Here is an 8,362-nt window from a genome sequence, read left to right on the forward strand (position 1 = left end):
TTCCTTCAATCTTCACCCCTAACTCATTTGTGCCTCCGTTTGCACTGAACTTGCACTTCATAGACTCTGTCTTTGACCAACTTAGGTGAAGACCTTTAGATTTCAACACTTCTCTCCAAAGATTAAGCTTCGCATTTACTCATTCCTGAGTTTCATCTATCAACACTACATCATCTGTGAAAAGCATACACCAACAAATATTATCTTGAATTTGTCGCATTAACTCATCCATTACCAATGCAAAATGCTAAGGACTTAAAGATGAGCCTTGATGTAACCTTATAGTTATGGGAAAGCTTTTGACTTGTCCTTCATGAGTTCTTATGGCAATCCTTGCTCCATCATACATATCCTTTATAGTTTGGATATATGCTACTCGTACTCATTTTTTTCTAAAATCCTCAAAGAATGTCTTTTGGGATCCTATCATACGCTTTTTCCAAATCTATAAAGACCATGTGTAAATCCTTTTTCATATCTCTATATCTTTCCATAGATCTTCGTAAGAGATAGATTACCTCCATGATTGAACGCCCTGGCATGAACTCGAATTGGTTGTCCGAGACCCGTGTCTCTTGCCTCAGTCTATGCTTAGTTATTGTCTTCCAAAGCTTCATTGTATGACTCATTAACTTAATACCCTTATAGTTCATGCAATTTTGTACGTTGCCCTTATTCTTGTAGATAGGCACCAAAGTGATATTTTGTCACTCATTTGGCATCTTCTTCACTTTCAAGATCCTATTGAAAAGGTTTGTGAGCCATGCTATACCCATTTCTTCCAAGACTTTCCATACTTCGAACGGTATATCATTTGGGCCCACTGTTTTTCTAAGCTTCATCTTTTTTTCAAAGCTACAACCACTTCTTCCTTCCTAATTCGGCGGTAAAAGAAGTAGTTTCTACACTCTTCTGAGTTACTCAACTCCCCTAAAGAAGTACTCCTTTCATGTCCTTCATTGAAAAAATTATGAAAATAACCTTTCAATCTGTCTTTGGTTTAGGTCCCTTGTATCTTTCCCCCTACTCTAGCTAGTTTATAGATATCTAACTCTCATTCTTTGGTGTCTAGTCGCTTATACATATCGTCAAAAGTCGTTAGTTTAGCTTCTCTCACAGCTTTCTTCGCCTCCTTTTTTGTTATTCTATACCTTTCATCGTTTTCATTGGTCCTATCCTTGTACAAGGCTTTAAAACATTCCTTCTTGGCCTTAACCTTTGTCTGTACCTCCTCCTGCCACCACTAAGATTTCTTTTGGTGTGGAGCAAAGCCCTTAGACTCCCCTAATACCCCTTTTACTACTTTTTGGATACAACTACCCAAGGAATCCCACATTTGGCTAGCTTCCCCCTCTCAATCCCAAAGCATTGGGTGATTACTTTATCTTTGAAAATGGCTTGTTTTTCACCTTTTAGATTCCACCATCTAGTCATTGGGCATTTCAAGGTCTTGTTCTTTTTTCTCTCTCTTTTGATATGTACATCGATCACCAACAAGCGATGTTGATTACCAAGCTCTCTCTCGGTATAACTTTGCAATCCTTATAAGTTATACAATCCCCTTTCGTTATTAGAAGAAAATCTATTTATGTTTTTGAAGACCCACTCCTGTAGATGATGAGATGTTCTTCTCTCTTCTTAAATAAGGTGTTGGCTAGGAAGAGATCCCATGCCATTGCAAAATCAAGATGGCTTCCCCATCCTCGTTTCTATCCCCAAAACCATGGCCACCATGAAAACCTCCATAGTTACTTGTCTCCTTGCCCGCATGTCCATTTAAATCTCCTCCTATAAATACCTTCGTTGTCTGAGCGATTCGTTGCACCAAGTCTCCAAGGCCTTCCCAAAATTTCTCCTTCAAACTCGTATCGAACCTTACTTGAGGTGTGTACACACTAATCGCATTGATGAGTTTTTGTCCTTTTACAATATTGATTGCCATAATTCTATCTCTTACCTTCTTGACATCTACAACAAGGTAGGTGGAATTTGGCCCCCAGGGTTCTAAATTTAACTAACAAATAGTTCATACTAAGATTCTAATCTTCCAGACGGTTGGTATCCTCCTGAAAGTCAGAAACCTTCATCTTGGTACTATTTGGTTCTTCCATTTGCATAAAGTTTGATTCAAACTTCAGATGATGAGAATGACATTCAGCTACAACCTTATGGGGAGCTCGATAAACACAGGACCAATGGTCCTTTGAACCACAACGATAACACATGTCAGCCTCCATGGTTTAGGGCCTTGAGAGAGAGGTTTGATGGCACTTCTAGGCTCGGTTTCCTCCCTTAGGTGGGCCTTGGCTCTGTTAACCTTGACAATGTGGCTTTTGGCCAACCCTACCACGCCTATGTTAGCGTTTTAGACGTTAGTTTGTGCTATAATTTGTTTTAGGCACATCAGTAACCCTAGTAGGTCGAGCTTGATGATTTTTCATCAACTGTTGATTCTACTTTTCAGCAAGAAGTAAAACAGAGATCAAATTTGAAAACTTAGTGTACTTGTGAGCCTTATATTATTGTTGCAGGACAATATTAGTAGCAGAGAAGGTCGAATAGGTTTTTTTCCAGGAGATCCTCTTTGGTCAAGGTTTATATTCAGAATTAAAGTCTTGACAATGTGGCTTTTGGACAAACTTCAGAATTATATTCATTCATAGACTTAAAGTCTTGAAGTGCACATGTTGTCAGTCATGTCTTACTTTAGGCAAGAAGATGTCATTTCGGTGATCAAAGCGATGAGCCAAAGCAACCTGAAGTGCTCGTGGATCTTCCTTAGCAAGGTACTCAGTTTGCAGTGCATCATGAATGTGTCTTCGAATGAAGATCATGGTAGTGGTTTTTTTAGCTTCGCCAACTGGATTGTCCGTCACATCTTCAATGGTGGGACACAAATTCTTTGTAGTGAGATGGAGCTTCACATCTTGGACCCACTTGGGGTAGTTTATTCCAGGGACCTCCAAAATGTGGAGTCGAGTTTGTTCAAATTCAACATGTTCATATTACAAAATAAATGGACAAGATGTTGTTAGTGTAGTGGAGAAAAAATCAATCCATTCACATAAGGGTAAAACATTCAGGTTCTAATAGACATGTATTGGTTTAAATTTACATGAAAAAAAACTTCGGGTTTTCATGGGTAATGTTTTGAAGGAAAACTTCAGGTTTTCAAACAAGGCATGTTGCTAGAAGCTTCAGGTTTCGAAATAATTATGAACTTTAGGTTCATATCTTGCAGACAAACACAAATATATATATAGAAACATTCAACAAGAAAATATGCAAATAGATCTTCAGGTCTTGATAAGAATTGAATTGATTATTTGGACTTCGGGCCAAAAAACAAATTATGGGTGAAAAAAATTATAAAACCCATATGGCCTAAAAAAAGGGGCATTTAAACTCGGGGCCCAAAATAATAGGCTAAAGCCCATGAGTGGGTTGAGTAATTTAAAACGTGTGCCAAGGCCCAAAAATTGGGTTGGGTTGGGCTCTGCTGGGCTATAGGCCTAAGACAAATAGGCACGGATCTGCTGGTTCGCTGCGTATGTGTTCCCGGAGGGCACGATCGAGTACGTCATAAGTCAAGTGCACTGAATCACCATCTACGAGCTAGGATCTAGTGCGGTTGGGTGCATAGAGCCTATAGAGCCCTACAGGGGCTAGGTTCTGCTACAGTGGGGACATAGAGACACCAAAACCCAATTGGGCTGGGCTTTGAGTAAGAAGCCCATATACACTAACATGGGCTGCAAATGCAGGCCCATATGACTATGGCCCAAATAAGGGTGCCACTAGTGTGCAATATAGACACGGATACACTAGCATAGCAGTTGAGATCTAGTGTGGTGGGAACACCGTGGCCAATAGGCCGGTGTTGGGCTAAGAGAAACGCTGAAGCCCAAAAGGCTGGTGAGCTCGGCGGAGAAGAAAATCAGTGCCACCGCTTTAGGCGGTTGTGTTATGGTGCAAATAATCATGGTGAAGGCCGTGGGTTCAACGACAACCCAAAATTTTGAAGAGAAAGTAAAAACTCTCAATGTTGTTATTTGGAAATTTCAAAAGAAAAACTGATGAGATTCAAACGAATATCAGTCAAGACTCGTTGGTGACAACGTCAGGTTGTCTGGGAGGGTAGCTGTGGTGGCTAGGCATGGCTGCAGGCCATGCTACTCGACGGTGCAGGAGATGCGACGCCATCTAGGCTTTTTTTTTAGGGTTTGGGCTTGGAGCCGTGACTCCAGGATTGGGTTTCTTAGCTCGGGGAAAGGGATGGCCCATGCGACATGGCTGGGTTTCAATGAAACCCTAATTTTTTTTTTTTTTTTTTTTTATAATTCAATTCCAGGTTATAAAATTAATGAAATATGATGCATATTCAACATCTAATTTAATGCATGGATAGATATATGATGCAATTCATGGCAATATCAATTCACATAATTCAACATTTATGGATATAATGCATACACAATTTATGTAGAATCTGAAATACGAAAAACGTAAAGTTGGGCCTTGCATTATGGTGAATGTTCATGCTATCAGGGCTGCAAAAATATTGAGATAAAAACCGTTGTTTTGAAAAAACCTGATTGCGTGATGATATTGATGAACTGGTTTGATGCAGAAAACTTCCACGTTAGATTCCTAAGCACAACGGTAGTAGTGTGCTGATAACGTGTTGTGGCCTATATTTAACTGACAGGGAGAGGGGGCCAGTTACACTGAGAAAATATAGAGAGAGATGTGTTTGTAGGGTTGTGTAGAGGATGTTATTATTCCCTCTACGCAGTGCCTTTATTTATAGTAATAAGGGAGGGAAGAAATCATTCTCTTCCAACAAATACAAGTCCTAATAGAGAAGAATAACTAGAATCAAATCTAATTTAGGATTTATACAATCACACTTAAATAAAAAGTTTATAACAACTCCATAATTTTAGGAGGCTTAAAGCAAAACAAAAGAAGTTGGTGGAAGTAAGAAAACCCTTACACATTTATACTGCTTTGGTGGCAATTCTTCTGCCATTAGTTCTTGAAAAATCTTCCTAACCTATTATCCAAGAGAAGAGAATCCAACCCATGTTACTTTTTGAGCGTTACCGCCACGGATTTTGGGCCATCCTGCAGGTTAAGATCTATTTAGCTGGAGATTTTTCAATGTCAGGATCTGGCTCAGTACGCTGAAGTGTCATCATACAAGTGGTTAGATACTTGAAAAAAAAAAAAATTAAATTACTTGTATTATCATTTTGATGTATCGGATTGTGTGTGCTGGGCACACAATCTGGTACACTGAAAAAATTCTCTTATTTAGCAATGCTATGGTTTGGTACAATGGATTATTATTCAATTACTTCATTAATTACCTAAAAATATTATAACTTGAGAAATGCTAAAGAGAGTCTCTCAAAATGGAACTTTCTATGGACTCTCTGTCACTTTACAGTTTAACTAATAATATTGTGTCAAAAAACAGAGAATCCAACTATCAAGAGAGTCTCCTTAGCAACTCTTATAACTTTAGCATTGTGAATTCGTGGAATGGATCTAGGGAATCTAATTCTTGGGGGAAAAAAATCATAATAATTTGTGTACATATAATAATTTATAAATATCTAGACTCTATTAATTAAGGTTGTCAATTAAAGAGGATAAAATGTCAATCATATTCACATTCTCACGTATACTTACCTTCTCTTCATGCTTAACTTCCATGTTACTTGTAATATATGCTTAACAAATGCCACATGAAATTTCCAGACGCTCTTGTCTCTTGGTGATTAGTAATATATATATATATATATATATATATATATATATATATATATTGTTTTGGAATATTGTTTTGGAATATAACCTTCATGTTGGTGGAGGTAGGAACAAAAAGAAAAGGACATCGTTAAATTCTTACGTTAATGTCAACATTGTCCTGCCACACGGAGGTTGGGGCTGGGCTAGGTTATAATGAGGGAGTTGACACAGTCTTAAATTGGTGCCACTATATAATTATTTTGCTTAGTTCCTTGAAGCTGCCATCTAGCTGACAAGAAGATGCATACCAGTTTATATGACTCAATTTGTTATATCTTCTTGTAACAGAATTTTGTGGTTTGTAAAAGATATCCTACCCTTTGCGCTATACTATATATTAACTATGTACACGCACACAAACTTTGACCAAAAAAAATAAAAATACACGCACAAACTTCATCACAGCCAATAAAAAGGGAAATTCTTTTACAAAAATAATTATTATGGGTCCAATAAATTAAATTGAATTTTTCTGTCGTTTCTTTCCATAGATTTTAGTTATTTGGAGATCAATTTAATTAAAAGAAAAGTGTTAGATAAAGTATATTTTTTTTTAAATAATTTGTAGAGATGGATTAGGCGAGATCAGCTCTTCGTCAATAGTCATTTGCGAGTCACCAACCCTCTCCCAAAGGAGAAAGGACCGTTGCACCCAGAAACCTCCCACGGGTCCCCTCTCTACTTGATTTTATTAATGATATGAAGAAAAAAAGGAAAAGTAATACAAGCGGGGGAACTAGACCAATACCTGCTAAAAACAACTTTTGAAGCAGAACCCTAACAAGAAGTAGAAAACTACTTGAAACAAGAAACCCCCAGTTACAAAAAAAATAAGGTAAAACCCATCCTAACAAAATCGAAAATTGGTGCGAAGAGAAAGTTTATGATGATACGCAACAGTAGCACAAGGAGGACAAGAGCCCCACCAATAAACCTTAGGATGGTCCACTCCAAAATTTACCAAACAGTTAGCCACTTGATTCCCTTTGCAAAAAATATGTGTAGCTCTTATGCACATAGAAGAAAGAAACACTCAACAATTCAACCAATGAACCCTCAAATGCCAGGGAACACGATTATGAGAAGCAGAAATGAAAAGAACAGCAATGATGAATCACACTCAATCCAAAGGGATCGCTAACCCTTCTCCCAAGCTAAGTTTATCGCATGAATTACAACATATAATTCAGCTTCAAAAAAGGTAGCCACCCCTAATGAAGTAGCCCTATGCATGAACCAAAATGATCAAGCAAGGTACCGCCAGTACCAGCCAATCCCGGTGATCCACAAATCCCGGTGATCCACAAGCTGCACCATTAGTATTCACCTTGACCTGATGTAGAGAAGGTGGTTTCCATAAAACTTGAATAACATGAGGTGACTTGGCAGGACAACCAAACAAACCAATAGCACGAAGAATACAAAGTTCTTCCACAGAATATTTCATGGTTTCCTTGCTTAGCGAATCAATTTCAAGGAGCTGACAATTAATTAAGCAGATAATAGCAGTAATGGAAGGTTGACTATTGTCAAAACGAAGCTTATTACGTGTTGTCCATATACAATATAAACAGGCTCCAATTAAACCCCACCATAGAAGTTGAATCTGAGAACCATAGCCTTTGCAAGTAGGATAAGTGAAGAAGGTCATAATATCATCAAAATGAGAGATCACCCCTAACCAATTTAAACATGAAGACCAAACTTGACGTGAGAAAGAACATTCAAAATGAAAATGTCTCGGAGTTTCCACATGTGAGCAACAAAGGGAACACATGGAGGGAAGAGCAAAACCTGTGAGAAACAAATGGAACACATGGAGGGAAGAGCAAAACCTCTATCCTGTAATACATAATCTGTGACAATTTTCCCATTCATGAATTTCCATAGAAAAAGAGAATTTCTAGGATGAAAACAAGAATTCCAAACCCAACGGTCCCAAACCACCAAAGGTTGCTTGCTTCGTTTAATATTGTAAGCACAAGAAAGCGTGAGAAGACCATCAGAAGAATCAGTCCAAATCAAAGTATCATCCATTTCAGTATGTAGACCAACTTCTCAACTAATATTACAAACTAGGGTACTCTTAAGAGCATTTCTACCCATTGGTGGAGGGCAAGAACAATGAAATTGCTCTCATTATTCATTCTAAATAGTAATTGCTTTTGTGCAAGTCTACCTGTTTGGAAGGAGGAAGGGAAAAAGTAAGAGCGATTACTATCCGGAAACATATTTTTTATTTGTTTAATGTTTTCTTTATTTTATCCCCACATATAATTATCGCCGTAGTTTTTTTAGTAACTTTAAAATTTTAATTTGCAAGGGTGTTTAAACTTTGTGAGATTTTTAAAGTATCAACTTTGTAAGTTTTTTGAAAATTTTAAATAAATTTTTTTTGGTTATTTTTTTCAAAGTTTAGATTAATTATGGCTGTTGAATCGGGCAATTTTTGAAATTAGAGGTTCACAAAGAGCCACGTGGCTGGCAGCAAAACCAAAAGGTCTACTAGGGTTCACGTGGTGGGGCCCCACCCTTTGTTTGTTGG

At 37.8% G+C, this 8,362-nt stretch overlaps 1 pseudogene; it reads right to left on the reverse strand.

Moving 5' to 3' along the window:
• Positions 1-6,873: 6,873 nt before the first annotated feature.
• LOC148693602 (uncharacterized) lies at positions 6,874-7,498 on the reverse strand (annotated as a pseudogene).
• Positions 7,499-8,362: the final 864 nt, after the last annotated feature.

Source organism: Pyrus communis, chromosome 10 (genome assembly GCF_041283825.1).
Source record: "Pyrus communis isolate YQ-2024b chromosome 10, ASM4128382v1, whole genome shotgun sequence".
Taxonomy (NCBI): domain Eukaryota; kingdom Viridiplantae; phylum Streptophyta; class Magnoliopsida; order Rosales; family Rosaceae; genus Pyrus; species Pyrus communis.